At 46.2% G+C, this 13,270-nt stretch overlaps 1 non-coding gene across 1 annotated transcript; it reads left to right on the forward strand.

Annotated features, from left to right (window-relative positions):
* Positions 1-1,093: 1,093 nt before the first annotated feature.
* Positions 1,094-1,165, forward strand: Trnag-ucc (transfer RNA glycine (anticodon UCC)). Its single transcript has one exon. It is a non-coding gene; the product is annotated as a tRNA-Gly (tRNA).
* Positions 1,166-13,270: the final 12,105 nt, after the last annotated feature.

Here is a 13,270-nt window from a genome sequence, read left to right on the forward strand (position 1 = left end):
ATTGTAGTATTAATTAACCGATTTACACCTCTACATTGCTCACCATCATGGAGTTATGCGAAATACATTAGCTTCCTCTTGACTTATATATTTGATTTTCACATTCGCAGTGGTGCTTTGGGTGCGCCTTTTGAACGTAGCTTATACACCTGTCGGCTATATGTACAACGCTACTAGATTCAAAACGGCACAGTGGCAAGAAGGTGTAACGAAGGTGCTAACAAGGCCAGGACATTAATTATTAATTAATTTATTAGATTTATTAATTAATTAATGATTAATTAATTAATTAATTAATTAATTAATTAGATAATTAAATAATTAATTAAATACTACATTCATTCAGTCAGTCAGGGATTCATTCGTTTCTTAAAGAGCACCAGCAACGCTTAAAAACTCAGTAATGTACTTTTGAAGTAAGATTTTGAAATAAGATAAAGAGAAAAACCTTATTATTGAAATAGCAAGCTTGGGAAGCGAAAAAGGAATCCACAATCTTGTTCTTCCTTTTCTTCTCATTCGACGTATTGATCCGCCCACCCCTCGGAAGTTTTCTGCACCCAACGTGGTTTTGCACCGCCTCCGGGATCAGAGGCATTGGGAGCTTTCTGCACCTCACCTGCCTCCGGGATCGGTTCACCTTTGACCAAGCGACGTCATCTGATGACGTCATCGTATTAGGTCGCCTTATGTGGCATCATAGGGATATCATGGTCACTTCATAATGACATCATGAAATGTGGCGACTTGTGACATCATGATGACGGTATAAGGTGACGTCATCACGTGATTATGATTCTTTGCATCGGTCGTGTTAGCGCTCACGCCGGTGGTCCCTTTTCGCGTTTGATGAGGCGTCGAAGGCTTTCGCCTTAAAAGGTTCTCACAATGCAACGCTGGTTGCAGTCTGTTGAACAATCGGAGAATGCATGCGGAAAGCCGCTGTTTAAAAAGACCGCCGCTTGGAAATTATACTACCGGAGCCGGTTCGCGCTCGGACAATGACCTGGTCGCTTCCCGCTCGCCTGCTCCTTTCCTCCGGTCGCATGTGCTTATCGATCAAAACTGCAACAAAGTAGGCTTCGGACGTGGCGCGTCGGTGGTATAGTGGTTAGCATAGCTGCCTTCCAAGCAGTTGACCCGGGTTCGATTCCCGGCCGACGCATGTTTTTTTTATTTATTTTTTAATCAAAAATCTTCACTCCATGTGTTACGGTGGTTCACCGATTTTCATACACAAGGAGGGAGGTAGTCACAGGAATTCGACGTAAAAAGCTAGTTTAGAATATCGTTTTACATCGTCATCGTCGTCTTCATCAGCCTATATTATGCCCACTGCAGGAGGATGGCATCTGTTGTCAAACTCCCATTCACCCTATCTTGAGCGGGGTTATATGCATGCAAGAAAAGAAAAGCACACATGTACAAAATCACAAGATACCTAAAATGTCTTTCTTTGCTGACGAGAATATAAATGGGTGGAAGGGTTTCACGCAACGGCTCGCCCTTTTTACTTTGGTTATTGGATGTATTCAAATTTAAATTAAAAATCTAAGTATAATAAAATATATTCAGAGAGCGAACACGAGTTCGTTGTAGTCTTATTTAGCTTGTTCGATTTGTAAAACCATACATTGCTAACTAGTGCGGCAAGTTGCACAAACTGACAACCTATGCAGTCATGCATACATTGCTGTTAGGCATCCCTGTCAAAAATGATTGATTATTTATCTAATTTATCACATATGCGTCCCATAATGTATAACATTATATTTTGCGGTCTTCAATATGTAGTTCCTAATGATACCTTGAATTAAGGAGGAGAATTTTGAGGGCTCGTGTCTTTGTTTGACACAAACTTAATGAAAAACACCACATAATGAAGCAAAGAAGGTATAGGGAACGTTAATTGTACTGTCTGAAGTGTATTGTCATAATTGTGATATACGAGTAGATGTGGAGAGAGTAAAGGGGACGAAAAGACAATTTGCCCCTGGCAGGGACCGAACCTGCAGCCTTCGCGTTTATTCTTTCTCTTTAATGTCAACACGTTGTTCATTAATGTATAACTTCGCTCTCCCACAACGAGTTTTATACGACTATTACTTGCACATTTTCTATTCCTTAAATATAGTAAATGCTGAAAAGCAGTCATTGACCCTCGCGTATTAACTGCTGAAACCTAATGTTTATAAATGTAAAGGAGGTCCCATTGCAGTCTTTGACTTCGGAACCTCCTTCTGTATATTAACATCCTGTAATTGTATAAAAAACACGAAGACGCCGACCACAAAAGAATAAGAATGTAATGACGTTTCGGCACCCAGAACGGGAGCCTTATTCACAATTTATGAACAATTCAAGATTGTGAACAAGGCTCCCGTTCTGGGTGCCGAAACGTCATTACGTTTTTGTTCTCTTGTTGTCGGCGTCTTCGTCTTTTTATTCAATGATTCTTCCCGACCAGACGGGTGTCCGTCGAAGCCTTGACTTCAACATCCTGTAATCTTTTTAACCATCGCAATAAACCAATTCTGATATATGGTTGTTGTCAGTAGCGCGCCCACGCTGCACGTGAGGCGCAAATCATCCGGAAGAGGTGGAGACAAGTCGCATTCAAACCGTCGAAACGATTACAGGGATGGTGCCCAGACACACACGCACATTAATCTCGGGTTTTTCTTGTATTTGTGCGTTTCTTTATTGCTGCGCTAATGTTGATGGCATGGCCGGCTTTACTGCCGTGTTTTAGGGGCGAAGCGAGTCGGCGGGCATCGTGGCCTGCTGTCACGGCGTGCATCGTCGTGTCCTGCCCATTTGCTTGGGCGCAAGAGAGAGCGCCACCGCCTCAGCGCTCGCCGTGTGGCGAGATAGAGCGAACGACGCGCGTTGAGTATGGGAATGCTCTTTCTGCGATGAGCGCTGAACTGCCAGCTCGCAACGAACGAGAACGCACCCTCGCCCACGAGAGACAAAGCCGACGCAGGCAGCGTCTGCTAGCTAGTTTCTTTAAGGAAAAAAAAATCACAGCATATCCACGGAGTGAATGATGATGAGTGGGCGAAGCTGCGGAGGTTCATCGGTAAACCGTGAATCTTCCGTGAATTCTGCCCAGTACATCAACACCGACGTGAGATCGGGCGCGTTTATACTAAAGGTTCGATGAGTTATGACGCTGCTCAGCGATAGGAACTGTGATAGGTACAGCGATAGGAACAGCGATAGGTAGGACGCTGCTCAGCGATAGGAACTGTGCAAGCTCAGACGATGCAGAAGCATCTTTATTTATTGCAATGATGCAACCAAATGTGCTTAAGTGTTTTAATCTCGCAATTATATTTAGTTTCAATCTTGTTACGTGTCCATTTGACTCAAGAACGGCAGAAATTTTCGCAATTGAAATTTCAATCTCGCGCGCCGGGCACACCGTTCGATCGTGGCGCCCTACTGGTGGCGTCATCGCAAAAGCGACCACCGTTATTTCATTGGTTTGTTGCGAAGAGGGCACACTACCCCATTCTAGTACACCATAGTATGGGTGCGGACGCCTCAGACCGGACACTGCCCCGAGCATAAGATGCTTTCGCATCTAATAGCAGTGTAAAGGACAGCATACCTCTTTCCAATAGTTAAGTACGGAGTTCTCTCAATCATCCGGGGTACATGCTCCTCCTTTGTCAGGTGTAGAAATCACCATCTGAAGAAGGACGAACATTTTGCACAATTTTGAAAAGTAAACATATGAACAAGTGAACAGCAGTTTAATATTCATATACGTAAACGTACCTTAGAATGCATGTTGTATCAGTCGGGGTAGCTTCTCTACAGCAGGTGACTTCGCACTGCATACACCTGTTTGCTTGTCATGCCAGGAGGTTGTGGCAACAAAACGACACCAGAAAAAAAAAAAGAAACAAGAATATTTCTGACTATAGTGACGGTTTCTTTATCACAGTGAAGTTAAAGTATACTCATAATTATGTGAAACTTTTGTTGCGCTAAATGCGTGGTAAAAATAACCTAAACTGACAACGTGGACAATTGAGAACTTTAAAACTTGCTTCTCAAATACGACTGCGGTAAACTATAACTCTTGTGTTTTTTTGAAGGTTCGTTACAAAAGCTATGGTTCTTACGAAGTGAACTCAGAACTGCACTGCGCACATCAGCACATTTGCTTATCATACTTGTGTACAGCCACTGCTTATGATACTTGTGCACAGTCACTGTTCGAATCCGCCTCACCAGTGTACGACCCGTATACTAAAAAAATATATTATGCAGCCACAGAAAATCAATGAAAATGTCGTTATGTTGATATTTGGCAAATATTTTATTTTATTTAATTTTTACGTAGTGCAAGCTTAAAAGGGTCATCGCATGAGTCAGGTACAAAAAGAATTTAAAAAAGTCACGCCATACCCACAAATTGAATGATGGTGGAGGAGCTGGCTCGGACATAATCGGGTAAACCGTGAATGCTCCGTACAATTCCTCTACTGTCATATACAAACGTCACACGTTGTTATAGTAGCGATTGTGGTCAGGTCGTTGTCGAACCACGAGCGGTCGCAGACATTGCAGCTGTGGCCGAACGTGTGGTCGAGGAAATCGGGCTTGAAGCGTGCGTCGGCGCCACTACCTTCAGGTAGCGACCGTTTTCGGCGCTTTGTCGCTGCATCCCGCGCACGTACCTCTTCGAGGTTCTCTTGCCGCCGCTTCCGCGCTACCTCGGCTTCGCGGGCTTGTATTTCGGGGTCCGCACGACGCTGACGTCTCTCTGCGACCTCGCGAGCTCTCACCGCAGGGTCTTGGCGGCGAGCCCGCGTTGCTGCCTTGCGAGCCCTCCGCCTTGTATTCCTCGTTCATGTTATTAGTATCCAAGAGCACTGCCGGACTGGAGCGAGCGCCGCATGCCACAGATGGGTATGCTCCATGTCCTTTTGCCTGCGTTATTGTCATCACCAAGGCTCTCGAAGAACAAGAGGAAGAAAACTTCACTTTCGCGCGAGCGTGCGCACGCTACAGTTGGCTATGCTATATGTGGTTTTTCCTGCGTTAATGAATCATCAAGGCGCTCGAAGAACAAGAGGAAGAAGACTTCTCTTTCGCGCGAGCGTGCGCATGCTACAGTTGGCTATGCTATATGTGGTATTGCCTGCGTTAGTACCATCATAAAGGCGCCCGAAGCACAAGAGGAAGAAGACTTCTTTGTCGCGCGAGCTGCGCCTCTAGCGGTGGCCTCTGGCACTAAGGTTGCGCGTATGGCGCGGAACTTTGCCCCAGCTTACAAACCTGGCGAGCCGGCTCCTAAAACTTTATTTTCAGCTCATCTGTCTTGCTTTCGGCGAGCCCGCACTGCTGCCTTGCGAACCCTCCGCTCCGCCGCCTTGTCTTTTTCGGTCATGTTATTTATCGAAGCGCACTGCCGGAGTGGAGCGAGCGCCGCATGCTACATTTGGCTATGCTATAGTATGTGGTTTTGCCTGCGTTAATATGACCATCAATGCGCTCGAAGAACAACAGGAAGAATTCACTTTCGCGCGAGCGTGCGCATGCTACAGTTGGCTATGCTACATGTGGTAATGCCTGCGTTATTATCATCATCAAGGCACTCGAAGAACAAGATGAAGAAGACTTCCCTTTCGCGCGAGATGCGCCTGTAGCGGTCGCCTCTGGAACTAAGGTTACGCGTACGGCGCGGGACTTTGTTCCAGCTTAAGAACGTGGCGAGCCAGCGCCTAAACTCAAGCGTGCTCAAATAAAAAAAAAACACAAGATGCAGCTCGGAGGTCGAACACCAAAGATGGGCTATCCAGCAGGCCAGGGAGGCTATAGAGAGACAATGTATCCTGGTGTCTACCTGTGCGGTCTAACCCGGACCACAAGCATGCCGGATCTTGCAATAAAGTTTATTCACTCACTCACTGTACGTTATGCATGACATGATTGTCATGTCACGACCTGTCATTTATTTTCGTCGTACATTCGTGTCATGACATACCGATATTGTTACGCAGCAAGTTAATGATACAGCCGCGAAAGTACCATAGCGTGCCGTGTAAATCATCACGTACACGACACGCATGCAGTAATTTTCATGTTACGACTTATCGTTCATGTTCGCCATACACTCATCATCGTGATCATCCTCTTCAGGCTGTTTTAGTCCACTGCATCACGAAGGCCTCTCGCAATGATTTCGAATTTAAACGTTCCTAGGTTCAGATCCCAGCAGCGGCCTGTTCATGTAAAACCAATTTTGGTATATATCATGTTAACAAAATGGCCGCTAGACCACAAAGTCACAGGCGGCTAGATAGATAGATAGATAGATAGATAGATAGATAGATAGATAGATAGATAGATAGATAGATAGATAGATAGATAGATAGATAGATAGATAGATAGATAGATAGATAGATAGATAGATAGATAGATAGATAGATAGATATGCTCAAAGCAGCTGAAGTTCGCTAATAAATGCTGCGCATCTAAAAGCGAACTTTTATTAGATCTGTTGTCAGCTGTGCTTATTAAATGCTTCGCGTTTAATAAACCTGGGTGTTGTCCGTTGCCAACACAGCTGACAACACCTATGAGAACACACCTGAATCAACGGCCCATCCCCACCGTGAAGATGGTCGTACAGCGAAATTGTCTAGGCGCGACGTTCCCCCTAGCGGCATTCCTTGCATTGGCCATTGCTGCCCTCAGTAATGGCGGCAAGCCTTCGTTGCCGTGTTCCCTCGGCTTCTCGAGTTCGCATTTTGGTGTCCGCGGATCTCCGTTTTCGAATTGCCTCAGATTTGCGGGCTCTAAACGTTGCATCTTCGGCACGGCAACGTCTATTCGCAATGCCCATAGACTGTCGCGCCGCCAAGCGGAATTCAGGAGCGTCCTCTCGAGGAGGCTTAGTAGACGACAAAATGGCAGCACTACGCAGTCGCTCCCTTGTTCGGCTGTGCTAGCCTCAGTGTTAACGCGTTGGCAAGAAAGGAACACTACGACTTTGCATGCTCCCTGCATCAGTGAACAAACCGGGCCCTCCGTGACACGAGAAATCTGATTCGTTCTTGCGAGACGCGAAGTTTTCGTGAAAATACGTGGCAACTCGCGCTTTCAATGCTAGCCCACAGCGTACACATACTATCAGCTTCGCGAGGCTTTCTGTAGCCACGTAGGTTAGGTAGATGTTATCGTCTGACATATTCAGTTGAAGCTCACCCTGTTTTACTTGCATATAGCATTGGTCAGTGTTTCTTGCAGTGCATGAGTCCCATAACGCTGTACGCGGGAGGTCGCGCGGGCTCGCGATGTGCTCTTGTATAACTGAGCGATCTCAAGTTGGCGATGCATTACAATAGGGTCTCTATCCTTTGTCAGCAAAGCGCTGTTACGAATCGTGCGAGCGACGTTTCAATCATTCGAGGACATGTCTGCTCGACGCCTTTCGCGGAGCGAACGCTTTCCACGCCGTCCTTCGCCAGTGTGTTGGGTTTCATTGCCACCGCTGCGCCGCTTGTTTTTGTACGTTTGTTGATAGGTGGCAGCACACTGCAAGCGATTTGCTTGTTGACCGGTCTGAGAGCAAAATATTTGCCGCGCCCAGACGTCTCTCTAATTGTAAACGTGGTGACGCGGAGTCGTCGAATTCGTTCGGCGGCGGAAATTCTTCAGATTGCTTTCAGCAGTGATGTTGAAAGAAACCATCTTGACGACGAGGTTTTTGCGCTGGACGTAGAAGACTGTGCAAGCACCGAGAGTGACAGCGACGATGAACCATCAGCTGTTAACTCACGAGGAGCGAGTTGCAACTTCAAGACCCCTCGTGCGTTAATGTTCTTTCACACTCGTAAGTCACTTTGTATTTAATGTATAATATCCTTGAGCGAGATCAAAATAAAATCATAGTTCCTCTTGTGCATTGCATGTATCACAATTATTGTGGATATTATGGAGCGCCGCATGCCGTCAACACGTTCGAACTCGACCAGCGAAGCGAATTGGTTAGAGCGATGGAACGTGCAGTCACGGCCACAATCCACGCCTCTCGGCTTTCGACGTCGCGAAAAGCATACGTGTGCATTCTTTTCGATATTCATGTTTCGATCCTGCTGATCGAATCTGCAACATGCGAGTGAAGTGAATTGAACACGGCTAGAGTCTGATCATGGCTGTGACACAAGCGCTACTGAATTGGATGTTAAATGCTTGTGTTCCTTTGAAGAAGTAACTCCGCGTTCCCGACTGCACAAGTAATGAAGACGGCGTATTATGTTTGCAAACCATCATCACCACGTTAAACATGCGGTCCCGCGCAGCAGCGATGGCGCTACTCGCTGGCGGCCTACTACGGCGGCAAATTCGTCAGGCAGGATCGGTACGTACTACCTCGGAGTGCCGTTCAGCTCATATGTCAATTCTAGTTCATGCAGTTTTATGTAGCACGCACAGGATTTCGCAAAGCATCGTTATGCACGATAATGGAGCTGAAATATAAGCTTTCACACCGCAGCAAATATTTAGGTGGCGAGTACTTTGCACTTAAATTTCCATGGTTTGGGAAAGTATTTTAGTCTCATATCCATTTCAGCGCAGCCCCTGACTTCATCCGGTGAAGTGGCACGGGCCGTACGTTCGCACATCCTATCTGTTCCTATGCTAACAAACGGGTTGACCCTCCTCCTGGCGCCATCTTGAAAAGCACGGCGCGCCACCTATAGTTCGTGGGCATTGCGAATACGCACGTGACTTCACGATTGGCTAGCGAGATCACGTGATGTCATGAATCCTCCGCTAGACTGGATACGCGCTTGCTCGCACTTGGTTAGTCAAATCGAGATCACGTGGCCTGTGGGCTCACCTAACGAACCCGCTAGGAATTTTCTGAGGGCGAATACTACAACTACTGTACAGGCTAGCCTAAGACAGCTTCGCGGCAGAAAGTGCAGCAGTGCAATTAGGTTTAGAAATGGTGAAAAGTTCAGAGTGCTAGATGTACTCTACTATGGGATAGCAGTTAACTGTACCTCTTTAAGTCATGCAGGGAAGTTCGTTGAATACTGGTGACAACAGTTACGGGGACTACAACTCCACTGGACAACAAAGAATCGCTCTAACGACACGTTGAGACAGGAAGGCACATGTATTAGATATAAGTTATGGCACTCACACACTACCAGTGGTTAAGGATCACTGACAGAAAGAACAGACCAAGTTGGCACAGATAGAGACATATTCAGTTGTAAGTCAGCGCTTGTCTTCGTGTGTCTTTTTTTCGTCCGTGTGTCAGAGTTCGCTGTAAGCTTGAATAAGAGACATATCAGTTGGCAAGTATGTGTTTAACCTGCTTCGGTAGTCTAATGGTTATATTGCTCGACTGCTTCCCCTAAAGTCGCGGGTTCGATTACCGGCCGCGGCAGGCGCATTTCGATGGAGGCGAAATGGTAGAGGCACACGTACTTAGATTTAGGGGCACGTTAAAGAACCCCATGTGGTCGAAATTTCCGAAGCCCTCCCCTACGGCGTCCCACATAATCATATACTGGTCTTGGGGCGTAAAACCCAAACAATTATTTTTTATTAGGTACTGTGTAAACAAATGATAGATGCGTTAGAGTACCCCGTGATCCAATATTGCAGAGCTGTACGCAGCTATCCCTACGTGTGTTCACAAACTTACATAATTAGTGTGAAAGGAAACCTCACTGCCACCGCTTCAGACAAGGCACAATTGTTTCCTACCTAAATTACCGCCGTATATGCACAGGCTAACGGCTCCATTTTTACATAATTACCGAATGCAACAGCGAGGGCTGTCCAATATCCGCAGTAAAGGAAACGCCCACCGTGGAGGGCATCATTCTTTTATTAGGATAAACAGCGTTTTGAAAATGTCCTGCTATTCTCACACATTTTGAATCATCATTGTTTGTTCCAAGACATGCTGCCTTTATTCGGAGAAGATTTCATTCAAATTTTGTCGAAAGGGCTGCTTCGGCAGAGGCTATGGATAATATATCATTGTCCTATAAGTGAATTCCTACCATTCAGCCCGCCGCAAAGCACGTGCAAAAACAATGTAATGGAACTGCATGAACTCATGAACGCATAGTTCAGGGGTGTCGTGCGGGGACCCTGGGACGTACGTGCCCAAATCCCTTGGCCAAATAAAGTTTTACCTCCTGCTCCCAGCAACTTTCTTGTCGAGTACAAGTTGCTGATAAAAAAAGCCACAGTTTCGTCGCAACGGCGAAGCAATGAATGCGATAGCAACAAATTGGAATCTAACGCGAAGAACGGAAAGCAGCTCGAAATTGCCGGCGCGTCGCTCGAGCCCAAAGGACGCACGAAAAGAACGCACAATGGATGAGCGCGAACTATCATGCATCACAGCTCGATACTTGAAGCGCACTACTAAACATAAAGCAGGACGCACGAAACTAACGAACAGGTACACACAGGACGAGCGCGAACTAAATGTCGCAGTTACTTATTTCTGTTTGAACAGCGCGCTCCTTTCGCAAACGCGGCCGCTGCAGCGAGCGAAAGACCTTCGTTGCGCTCCTCGCGCCATCTCGCTGGCAATGAAGAAACGCTTATAAGCGCCTGCCGTCTCTGAGTTCGGCCAGCGGTAAAGGGTGTGTATATAACGCTCGCCGTTAGCTCCCTAGAGGACCGGCGTTTCGTGGCGTAGTGGCCAGCGCCATGGGCGGCGAAGCGGGAGGTCCCTGTGTCGATTCCGCGCTTTGGAAGCATTTTTCCAAATTATTTTCTTTGGGACTTTCATATGTATATATATATATATATATATATATATATATATATATATATATATATATATATATATATATAATATATATATATATATATATATATATATATATATATATATATATATATACACGCATATACGGTGAATGACGGCGACGGGGACGGACAAAAACCAGCCGAGACTGTCCATATAATTGCTATGCAATAAAAGCAATTCAGTCGCACTGTTAAGGCAAAAGCCTATAGTAGCATATTCGAGTGGTCGTTTGCAAGCGCTCTGACCGTGTAGAAATGTCTTTAATTTAACAGCCATAAAGCTATACAACGTGAACAAGCAGGTATCCAAGTCATGCTGCTCCTTCCTTATCATGTATTGTCCCGCTTATTTTTGAAGTAAGGCTTAAATGATCTTTTTCGTGATGTATTCAGAGCCCCTGGAGCGTTCTGAAAACTTAAACGCGAAAAGTGACCGTCGGACGCGTCGGCGTCAGCGAGTCAGGCATAAATCGTCATGCGATTACTTCACTATATGACATCATGGCGTCACATGTCGCAAAAATTTGGGACGCCATCATTACGTCACTATTATGTTACATAACGTGACGTCACATGATGACATCACATGATATCATTGGGGGGGAGGGAAGAAAAGAGATCATGACATCATTGGGGGACTGAGAAGAAAAACAGACGAACATGGCTTTCGCGTTCGAGTCGTCTTAAGCAAACTCATGAGCGACCGTGTTGCGGAAACTTATCAGGAAAGCAATTAGGTACTGAAAGGCGTACGCAGTGCGACGTATGTTCGCACGGATAAGTCGCAGATGTTCCGAGTTTCTGACGTCAGAGCAGGCTCAACGCCTCTGGCAAACAGGTTTTCGAAAATGTTAAATGCATGTAATACTTCACTGGCTACCTTTCCGCCATTCGGCCCGAGCTATTGGGTATCTAACACCCAAATACCGGATGCAGTTTGCCGCGACCGAAGTTAAGCATTCAAGCACTCCAGGACGTGACGACAGCTGTGCGAATATCTGTACCGAATAAGCATAAATAAAAATGTTAGGAATGTTCCGGCAGTTTCATTTGAACTATGGGCATCTAGTTCTGAAGCCCGATTCCATAACCATTGTCAAAGGCGGATGTCTTTTCAGGTGCAATGGAACCCCTTGAGGAATCTCCCGCCTGAAAGCAAGCGCGTTCAGAAGCTCTGGGCCCCTTCGATAGCGCCTATGGTTTCCTGAACGATACCTGTTGTCACATGGGCACTCCTAAAAGGCCATCCCTATGCTGACCTTCAAACCTCCACAGCTCTTTGGACTCACAAAGTTGCTACACAGCACTTTTGAACGGCCGTTCAGTGGTTCAGGCACTTCAGACAAAAATAGTGTGGTGCTTCGGGTCTTTATTTTCGTTTCGTTGTCACCTAAAGGTAAACAATGCAAATCCGCCTATATCGGAGATATGTTATATCGGAGTCACATGGTCTCCTATGCATTTGCCTATGACGAGTCGAAGGCGAAAGCAATCTTTTCCTTTTTTTTAGCAGGTGAATGTATTGTTCCCCCACCGAAAGCTACCTGCACCCAGCAAGGTTTTGCACTGCGTCAGAGATATCAAACATAGCGCCTGTGCTGTGTGTCCTCTTCTCGTGCCCCTGTTCATCCAGCACTATTTTTCGTTGACTCTAATGCACCTTTAGCTGGTTTCACAGAGCCTCGAGTACTGGATGATTTTTACCAAGCGGCGATGTCATGTCACGACGCAAACTTTACTGACATATGTGGCTTCATGCTGACGTCAAATGGTTGTACCATCATGCGAGCATGATTTTGCATCGCTTGTATTGCCGCCGACTCCGACGGTAACTTTCCGCTGTTTAGGAGGCATCTAAGGGTTTCGCCTTAAAACGACAATCACATGCGGTGACCCCTTCTTTGATGCACATGGGATGCTTCTACGCAGCAACCTGACAGACCGTGTCACCAGGACCCGGCATCGATTCAACCCGCAGGAACGCCTTTCCCGCGGACAAGGCTCAGGCACGCTAAGCAAGGCGTGGGGAGCTTAATACGCTGCGTTTCAATTAGACGTTCGACACATTGTCATTTATGTAACGGCGCAAAGATCAATGAACACCGTGTGCGGTGTCAGCTCCTGCTGTACACATATGAAAGCGAACTGCTGGACGGATCAATAGACCAGAGTGTTGTAAAAGTTCAAAGAGTTAAAATAGAGAAGCATACGGTAGACAACTGCAGATCTGACTTTGAACAAAATGTTTATTTTAATGTGCACAGCGATTATTACTGAAGACCTGACAAAAAACTACACGATCTTCCGCTAAAGGGGACCATGAGGCGATGCGAAGGAAGCAGTTGCACGATCGCGTTCGGTTGGCGTTCGTTGGGCATGCTACCAACCTCGCGTCGTGGAACGCGAAGAGGAACGCTACGCGCCTCTTGTCTTCCCTCTAGCTTGGCCGTTAATTGTC

Source organism: Rhipicephalus sanguineus, chromosome 8 (assembly GCF_013339695.2).
Source record: "Rhipicephalus sanguineus isolate Rsan-2018 chromosome 8, BIME_Rsan_1.4, whole genome shotgun sequence".
NCBI lineage: Eukaryota > Metazoa > Arthropoda > Arachnida > Ixodida > Ixodidae > Rhipicephalus > Rhipicephalus sanguineus.